Below are 10,504 nucleotides of genomic sequence, written 5' to 3'. Positions count from 1 at the left end.
ACAGGGCGCTGCCCTAATGTTCTCATCCACTTCACCATTCCGTGGTGTCTGGGGATCACAAAGAGTCAATGGAGCACAACCACTCCAAACAAGCAGTGGTATCATGAGTAAATGACCTTCCCTTTCCTGCTGCTGTCAGTGCCCAAGGCCAGGAGATGCAAGGTTTTAATGTGTTCTGAAAGCAGAGTGCTGGTGTGCTGCTGCTGGGCTGCCACAAGCAGCAGGGAACAGGCTTCTACACATTATAGTCAGGACTGTCAGGTACTTAATTATTGCTACATGAGCCCTGCCTGGTGTTACATACTGTTTGCAGTCCACTTGTGATACACATTTAGAATTGGGAGACTGTGGTGTAGATCCTATTTTTCCAGTTTACTAGCAGGTTCATTGTGAAGAGCCAAGGTCTGAGCCAAACAAAAATCGAGTTTTACAGATTCTGCAAGGTACTGACGGCTTTTAATTCCTGCTTCAGGAAGCTGTACCATTGGTACACCTTCAGCTAGAGTCCCACAGAGGTAGTCAGCTGTCAGTTTGTCTGTGTGTCACTTATCCTTCCTGCCCCCACCTCACTTTTCATGGCCTTTGTGAGTCTGCTTCATATTTTACATGGTGCCCCACCTTCTCTTCTCGTCAGATGTAATAATGTCACAGCATCCACAGGAAGGAATGACATTTGGGAGCTGACTGCACAGGCTGGTTCCCTCATCAGGATCATACAGAATGACTGCTCCAACACTTCCCCTATTTTGTGCCTGGCCCTTCCCGAGGTTGGGCACTCCCTCTGACCTGTGTGCCAGCTGAACCAGTGTGAGTCATTTCAGATGTGTGAGGCAATGGCTTGACTCCATAATACATTATATTTGTGGGGTTTCTTCCTGCCCAAAGTGACTCGTGGTGTGCCACACTATACAGAGCCAGTGTCACACCCCTCACTGCACGTGAGCATGGTACAGCCAAGCCTTCAGAACTGTCACATAAAACAGAATTTGAAACCTTTAGCCAGCAGCAAACTGTGCTGTCACAGTCATTAGTCCAAAAAACACGGGAAGCGCATTAGAGGTTGTTGTGAAAGTATATTCTGCCTAATCACAGCTACAGGCAGTGTCCTTTTGAAGCAAGGAATAAATCATCAGACTGAAGGGCTGATTTAACAGCAGGGAGTCAGGAGGAGTTATCTGCTGTTTACCTTCAAAGGGAAGGTGAACCTTGTGTTTTGTGTCTGTAACTGTTCTAATGAGTTAAGTGTTTCATTATTAAGTCCACAATGCTCAGCCCACTTCCCAAAGGCAAATACTGTATCTAGAGCTGGGCTATCTCCAAACCATAAGCAGCAAGATACAGTTCTTTCTTCATAGAGGTTTGCTGGTGTCACTTGAGAAGACCAGCAAACCTTTCCCATGCATAACAGTGGACAAAGATAATGGGAGCTGGTGTCACAATCTGCCCTTGTGTGTCTTTTCTGCAGAGCAGGATTCCATTGTGACTGAAACAGAGTCCTGCATCCTACCCAGTTCTTCCTTCCCTCCTTGATCAAGGCTCCTGCTCGCTTTGTCACTTTGCAGGAACAGCTCCCACATGTGGCACCTGGAAGCAGAGGTGTTTGGTGTCCCATGGGCTGACTGCCAGGGCACACCTGTGCCACAGCAATGCCACACTCACTGAAATCTGTGGTGCATCAAGTCCTTACCAGGCAGTGAGTTCAGATTCCTGGAGCACAACAAGCTCCTGAACGCAGTTTAGTTGCCTTGGAATTCCTCACTTTCCCTCCTGGTTTAGATCACAGACAGCCCTCCCAGCAATCCCGCTCCTGATATTGGAGCATCTCTCTGTCCAAGGAAGCAGCCTCCATTACTGAACCCCCTCTAAGTTGGTTAGTGTAAGTCTTTTCATTAATTCTGCTCTGGCAGTGGATCACAGAATCTCAGAAAACAGACTGAAAAACAGTAGAGAGACTCCACTCAAAGTCAGTGGTGTTATGAGCAGAACCCCTCCTGTTCCAGACAGGAAGATGCACTCAGTGCCTTTCTGTCATAGCTCATTAAGCAAAATCCAAATTAATCAATATACTCCAATTTCTTCATTCCCAGCTGTGCTACTCTGAAGTCGTGCCTCTGACATATGGGCTCCATTTCTCTTTAGAGACCCTGCTCAGGCATGTAGCCTTCATTTTCACAGAGATTTGACAGCCTGGCTCCCAGATAGGGACGTTGACTTGTTTGTACCAAGAAAATATCGTTTACCTTTATTTATGAATGGAAAAATCTACGCAGAATTACATCTCTAGCATATGGCATAATGGGGGTTTTAGTCTTGGGAGGGCCTTTTAAATGGAATATTAGAAAAGAGTTAAAAAAAAAGAGTGTTGTCTGTGGTCTTTCCTGGTTTGGGTCTGGCTGTTTGCATGGAACTATTGAATTTTTCTTTTGGTTGTAGACTACAGCTTTTAAAATGTGCATGTAATGACACTTCTTGTTTTGTAAACCATCTGCCCAGTCACAAAAACTAATTGATATATTAAAAAAAAAGTCTTTCTTTTTTTTTTTTTTCCTTTTTTCCCTTCTAAAGGGAGAATCTCTTGTATGGGCTGGAAAGCCAGAGCCCTCTGACAGTCTGGTGGCAGAAATTGAGTTCAGATGAGGGGAGGGCTCTTTATTCAGTGACCCACAGTAATTAATAGCAAAAAGGAAGTGTTTAGCTTTTTGCCCTAAAAATTTGTGGCTTGGGATTGCTGTTTAGGTTTCTGACATGGAAAGATGTCGCTGTTCTTTGCAAAATAAACCAATATTACATTAAAATAAAAATTTAAATATCCCTGCAGCTTCACTGTGGCCCCTTTTTCTGCCACCTCTTCTGAAAAGTGAAGAGATTCCACCAACACAACCAAGTCTAAAGTTTAGCAATTCCCCTTTAATAGTGTACCTACAGAATAAACTTCCTATTTGTCAGCTTTCATAAAAATACCCTTCTGAAATTCAGCTGCGGCATTTCACCCAGCCTTACCCTGGGAGCTGATACCTCGAAATTACTTGACACAACATCCTGTCCTTCTCCCATGTTTTTCCTGTTAACGTTATTGGGGGAAGATGCTCCTAGGAAGCTGCTCCGGGCTGAAGGCATCTGGGCTGCAGATGGGAGAGCTCCGGGCGCTGACATGGAGCGCGCTCTGCACTAGGTGGTGCTGCCGGGAGAACCAGGACACACCGCCACCACCTCGAAGGGAAGAGGGCTTCAAAGACGTTTGAAGACGTGCAGAATTGATTTCCTACGTTCTTAGCTTTTTAGTGGCCTCTTTTGCGGGAGGGGCTCTTGGGAAAAGGAGACAAAGTGAAAAAAAAAGTGACTTATTTGTACTAATGGATTGCATGAACATGGTCTGCAGTTCCTAAGGGACTGAAGCCCCTGTATCTTGGCCAGAATTCCTGTTTTTCCAAGATGTGTTATACAAAGAGCTTGTGGATCCTAAAATCTAAACGTAGAAGCCTAAATGCAACATCTTCTTTTGAGAGTTTTGTTCATGCTTCCCAAATTTGATTGCTTTCAGCTATTCATCCAAGCATACAGTGAGGCTCAGGAGTAAAAATATTGTGATTCATAGAAGTGCTGAGTACCCTTTCTTTTGACTGACATCAGTGGGAGTTCCAATTATTATTAACTCTGAAGGCTGAGGTTCTTTTATTTAGATGCCTCATGATATAGTTTGCTACAAATTTCATCATCCAAGTTTGAAAACTGTGGCCATAATCACTTAGGTCCCTAGAGATGACCCCTCTAATCTTAATTGGCGAGGAAGTGGCTCGAGTTATCTTGATGCTTTCCAGATAATGTTTAGACAAAGAATGTCTGCATTATTCCTTTTCAGTCTGAAATCTGCAGATCTAGTACTAGGGAGGAAGCCTGGAAAACAATGACCTCGTTGTCAGGGACTCTGGTTTCTGTTGGGAACGGTCACTTGGCCTGTTCAGTTAATAAGCCCCAGAAACCTTCTGAATTAGAAAGAGCAAAGGATGTTAGTTTAGAAGGTCAGAGGGTTAACAATGGAAGGAGCAGTTGTACTCAAGGTCATTTTCTGAGCAAAGTTTAGCAAGACAAAACAAAACTGGGAGAAGGATTGATAGGAGTTAGAACACCTATGGCTTACATATTTCTAGACCTCATCTTCTGATACTATAAATTGTCATCCGTTCCCTGAACTAGTTCAATTATAGCTCTTTATATCAGTAAGAACTAACTCTAATGCTGATTATTGCTTTGAAACAGGCTGATCAAAAACCTTTAAAAAACATTTGGAATTTTAAACTGAATTAACGAATGAGATCCCTATTTCCTGGTTATAATTTTTGTGGAATGCTAAATACTCTGTTTTGTTAGGAAAGGGAAAATGAAGTTTCTTCATCTTCTTTTTGTCTGCCAGATGTAGTGGAAAATTTAGCACGTACGCAAAGGTCAGGGCACCATGATTGTGCAAATGGCATGGCCTCTATAGCTTCAGGACATGGCCCTGGTGGGAGTTCAGTCCAGACCTAAATGAGAATATATTCCTTTGAATTCACTCATTCTTCTTCTGGACATTTGGGGAAAACACCGTGGTCCTCTATCCCGGGAGACGAAGATCCCTTAGGAATCTCCAGTGACCACACTCGGTCCATCTGCCTGAGCAAGTCAATCTTAACAGCCCTGCCTTGTCTTCAGAGAGCTGGCACAGTTTGATTCCTTTTCTATTGACAGCTATGGCTTTATTAATGCCTTTTGTTCAAGCAAATGAGAATTGCCGAGTTCCTGAGAGCCTCTGTGAAAACCCCTGGTTTCTCATGGCGTGGTAACCCCTCCATGAAAAAGAAACAACTCTTCTGCATTAGAGGTTGCAGGGAGGGTTTCCAGTTTAACAACCAAAGCCCAGCAATGCCACAGCCTGAAGGAGCAAAGCAAGGCTGTGACACACAGAGCACCACTCTTGCTGCTCTCACGTTGTTAGTTTGCTGTAGTGACCATGGGGGGGGGATTACCAGGCACAGCTCAAAGGAAAGGTTGGGCTTTCAGAGCTGCTCTAGCAGCAACTCTACCCCTTGCCTCTGACATCCAATAAATACATTACATGAGGTATTTCCTCAAAGAAAGGAACTTTGTTCCTGACTGTTGGACATAGCTATGGAAGACTCTGGCTTGAAGCTGGATGGATTTTATTTCCTAGAAGTTTGTGTAGACCGTTATCTTCCAACATCAGGAGCCCAGGAAGCTCCTGCCTCGGATCCTCTGCTCTCCCAGCCTGGTCCTTGCCTCAGGTTGCCTGTGAACAAGTGCCAGTGACTTGGCTGCTTAAAGAGCTGTTCATTGTCTTGTCTGAAGTGAAGGTGTTGGGCTGAAGGGAAGCATCACCAAAATTAGTTGAAACAATCTGAATGCACTGTTCTATTTTGCTTCCTTCAGCTAAAGGAGAGGAAAGCTGGGGAAAGAGAAAAGGAGGTTAATATCTTATTTGCTACTTTGCCAAAAGTCTACTGGGATTCTCCAGGATCTTCTTCATTCAGAGAGGCATCCTTGACTCACAGTTCCACAAAAAATCCATTAAAACACTCGTAATGCACAGAGAATGACTTTCACCCCAGGCCATGGATTGTGAAATCAATAAATCCTTGTTTTAGTTTTTTCTTTCTGAAGTACATTGTCTTACCCAATAAACCAGAAAGCTCTGTTTAATCATGTGAATAGACTTTTTTTTTTCCCCTGCACATACAATACTGTGTTTTAAACTTGGCAGATTGTTAGTGTTGCTTCCAAACTGTTACTTTCTGCCGTGTTTCTTTATCTGAACTGGAGGGTTTGGGGATTGATGACTCCCTTTCAGCTGCCAAGCCACATGCAGAATCTGATTTTGGGAGACAGGAACTGTGTAAGGCAGCTGGTGATGGCTGGACAGTTTGGACAGAAGGTAATGTCACTTATGTTCCCAACACTCTCAGTTGGTGCTCAGATTTGTTACGTTACAACTGCTCAAATGTACATTAAGAGGTCCAGCTACTAAAAATCTCTGCTGGATGCTGGTTACTCAGTATGACCCTCCTGCACAACTATTTAGCAGTTTGTAAGTGGTTTTCCAAAGCAGTTTTCTAAACTAATTTATATTACAGGCAGAACGTTAGCCTGAGACCGAGTGATCTTGATTTTCCTCTCTGTTGATATTTGTGGCTTTATTCTGGTACTGGCCCAGGAAAACACACCCAGGAGCACCTCTAGGGCACAGCCCATGGTGATTGTGTTACTGCCATTGCCACCACACCGTGCTGGGTCGGGGTCAAATTGCTCAGCAGTCTGCAGAATTAATGCCCAAGCAAAAGACAATCCAACTCCCTTTGTTTTCAGAGTCAGAGCAGCAAATTTTACTTTGGTTAAGAAAACAATTCTCAACTTTATTGTGTTCTTGTAGCAGATTGGAACATAGGAAGAGCAGGTGGCCAGCTTAAAGCCTGATTGTGGAGGACAACACAGATCAATTAATTCCTCTTGGAAGGGGATAGTATGGGGAAGGAATGAAAATGATAATATTTATTTTTTCTCAATGAACGTAAAACTGGGAAACACTTTCCTGTCTGCCTCTAACAACGCAAGAATTTATTTACTTTCCTATTAGTTAGGTCTCAAAAACCAAAAGGATAACTTGGCACTGGAAATCCCCCCAGCATTTTAGCTTGGGAATAGTGGGTATTCTTTCAGCTTAAGGAGAGGGCAGTAGGAGATACAAGGCAGCACTGCAGCAATGCTGTTCCCTCACATACATTCGTATTACATTTCACCCATTGTCCTGCTGGAGGCCCACTGGAAGTTAATTTGGCAGGTAAATTTACGATGGCAATTTGCCTTCCAGTTGTATAATTTATTCACGTCAGAAATAATTTATTTCTTTATTATTTATTCTGCCTTCAACCAATCTTTTTTTTCTTTTTTTCTTTTTTCCCCTTACCTAGGGTACCACCTTAGCAAATAAAATCCATTGTTTGCACTGAGCCCTGTGTGAGTTCCCAGTGGTCAGGCAATAACCTCAAGGGGATAGTTCTGGTCCCATTACTGGTCACTTATTTGTATGGATGATGGAGTGCCCTGGTCCCATCTGTACATATATTACTTTCTTTTGTCTTAGAGGCACTGTTGGAAAGATTAATTAGGTCCATCTGCAGGGAAGGCTCAGCCTGAGGGGATTCAGGTAAACAAAATAAATGCCGAGGGGAAAAAGTGCTGAGGGGCATGTTTAGAAAATCAAACTGTTTTCCATAACACTAATGGGAAAATTACATACAGAAGGAGATTGAAAGAAAAGTAAAACTGCCATTTAGTCTGGGTTGTTTCAGCATGACCTGATAAACATCTCCTATTGCTGCTGTGGCAGGATAAGGATCTATGGGAGGGCTAAAGCAAAGTCTGTGGGCAACATTCTCAGCTGATATAAGTCAGCACAGCTTTGTGATCTTCACTTTATAACAGCAGAGATTTGAGTCGTATCTGCCATAGTGATACTGTTTCTGTCCTTCATTTGAGTGATCCCAGACTTGCAGTAAACCCATCCTAATTCACATTCTGCCTTTTTATTTTTTAACAGTGCTATATTCCTTATGAGTCTTACATCACAGCTCTGTTTTCCTTTCCTTTAAGCTTCTTTCCATATTTTCTTCCTTATCTTTTCCTTCCCTTTCCTTCAAACAGTTCAAATGAATCTAATAGCTTTGAGCTGATACAATCACAGCTCGTAAAACAGAAACTCAGCTCTTACTGACTTTTATATAATTATTATATGCATAAGTAATTTGTGTAATTAGTGCATAAACCACGTGAAATTTTTTACCAGTGAAGTTACATCTCCCTGCGTTGCCTTCCCAGCCTAAGTGGGGATTTGTATTCCACAATGCAATGGAATTACAATCCACAGTGTTTTCATGAAACACCAAATGGAAAAACAAAAAGACCATTTTTCTCACTGAGCTTTGGCTGTCCTAAGCAACTGGAATAATAGAGCTGTTTTGCTTTAAAACTTTTGTTGGAGTGAAGTTAGCTTCCTTATGAGTTTGGAGTTCAACTCCCGCTGACTTTTAAATTAGTTAGTAAATCCAGAGAAACACGAGGGCTTATTTTTGAGAAAGAGGGGGAAAACATAAATGATTTAAAAGAAAAGAGAAGAAGCATAGAGAAAGGACAGAAAAAAACGTAACTCAAAGAGTAAGGGGGGAATGCCTGTTGGTGATTTGTTCAGCTACTGCACGTGCATGAAGAACTGCTGGTGAGAGGGAAGACATTGGCTCTGGAATGCTGGTGCCTGTCTCCCTCCTGTGCCAGCAGCAGTGGCCCCTCGGTCCCAGAGAGGGACAACTCCTTCTGGGGTTGAACTTTCAGGTCTAATTCTAAATAGCTGCTAAGTCTGCAGTTGGCAGTGCTGGAAGGAAACTGCCTCCCTAGATAAATAAGGTGTGAACATGTACACGTGTACACAGTGAGACACCCCAGAGCCCAACTGGCTTTTTGGTTTAGCAGCTGTGCTGTAGAGGTGGAACGGGTACCTCACGGTCTTTAGATAAGATTGTAATGTAAATAAAAGTGTAACTTGATTCCATGTATTTAGGATGAGTAGCTCAATGTGCTGCCATTGCAAAATAGAGCCTTCTCTGACCAAAGGCACTTCTTCCTTCCAGCCTGATGCACATTCTAGATGAAGGGTATTCTGAAGGCTCCCTCCTGGACTTCATGAAATAGGTCAGTGGCCACAGTCCAACCCCTAGGACCAAGGCCTACATCTTAGAAACACTCTCAGGTGGCATCTGCTGCAGTAGTTCTTGTTTGTATCAGTGGTGCAGCAAACGAAAGAACAGTCAAGGAACTTAAATGGTCCTTTAAAGACCAAATTGTCCCTCCTTAAAATCTTCTGGGCCAACGCATTTCCTCAGGTAGATGTTCCTGTGTGGTTTGTGCTGCTCAGACTCATTCTCATAGGTAGCTGAGGACTTTGTCCTGCAGAGACTGAGCCATATCACTGGGATACTCCAGGTGTCCACATTCTGCAGGGTTCTGGAAGCAGGGCTGGACCATGGGAGCGTATTTTCAGTTGTGCAGTTGGGAAGTTGAAACCGAGATACTGAGCAGGGTTTTTCTTCAGTGTTTCATAGCAATACACAGACTTGGTGTGGGGTTTTTGGGCCTGCAGCATTATGTTTGAAAGTCTTAAACCTCCCTGCAATAGAGAAATTATTTGTGTGTGTCTGTCTTTTTTTTTCCCACAAATGTTTTTCTTTGAGCCAACTGGGAATTGTTAAACAAGTATTTCATATGGGGGACTAATTTATTGTCATTTACTAAAAAGCTGAAAAATGCTTCGTGCTCTGGCTTTTGTTTTTGGTTTCTGTTGTTGTTCTGTTTGGTTTCTTTATAAAGAAATCCTGTTATTGAAAACAGATATTCCTAACTTAAATTTTCATTTCCTGGAAAAAAAAAAAACCAACAGATTTTCCATCAGAATATTTCAGTTAAAGAACTATGCCAGGTCTCCAGGGTATCCTTCTGAAAAGGCAGAAATAAAACTCAGTAAAAAAAGAGTGACAATCAACAGACAAATGTTTGGTTCTGCCCTATGTTTCTTACTCGGGTAAAACTCTCACTGGGATAAAAAATGAGGGCAAATTTCAGCATATAGGAACCGGAGAATCCTGCCCAACATAGTAACTCCCAGATCTATTCATTTTCCAGGAGCAAACACATTTTATACACACCTCAGGTAACCTATGTGTTCATTTTACAGAGAGAGTACAAAAAGTGGAGAAGGGTTGTGAATATACTGTGAAGGTGGCTCAGCAAAGGTTTTCCTATAATTTCAACACATCTGGCTCTGTTCTGATTGGGAAATCACAGACTTCTGGATGATTTGAGTATTTCCTTATGCACACCAGCAGCAGGAAACCTCCATATGCCTTAACCTGTTAAATTCTGTTCCCCTTAATCATGTGGATAAATCAGCTGCAATAAGGAACTTTAATGTAGCATCTTTGACCTGAAACTAAGGGATTCAAAGCAAAGATGGTGGAAATGGTCCTGGAAAGCCTGAGAGGCACAGAGCAGCACTCAAATCTGCAGCACACTGGTGTTAATTTAAGTCAGTGTGAAATAGCTTCATGTGTTTCTCCATAAAAGCTTGTGACCACCATGGGCACTGTTCTTTCTGATGCCATAGGAACGTCTTCCAGCTCCACACCTGTATCCACCTGCTGCCAAAAGCACCACAGAGCAGTGAGGGACTGTGTGGCTGTGGCTGGGGAATTTCTTGTCTATCTCTTTGTCCTTCACCCTTCTCTAAGGGGCAGACTCGGCTTAGGGGCAGTGACAGCTTCCTTACAACAGTGTCCTACCCTGGGAAGGGCTGTGCTCCCTGGCACCCCTGTGGCCCGCTGGCTGTACCCAGTGCCGGCCAGGCTGGCAGGTGTGCAGCCCGCCGGGATGTGGGAGTGTGGGGAGCTGGGGAGCTCGCTGTCATGGA

The sequence above is a fragment of the Corapipo altera genome, unplaced genomic scaffold, assembly GCF_003945725.1.
Source record: "Corapipo altera isolate COAL_440 unplaced genomic scaffold, ASM394572v1 308, whole genome shotgun sequence".
Lineage (NCBI taxonomy): Eukaryota > Metazoa > Chordata > Aves > Passeriformes > Pipridae > Corapipo > Corapipo altera.
Note: the sequence above shows the minus strand (reverse complement) of the source record.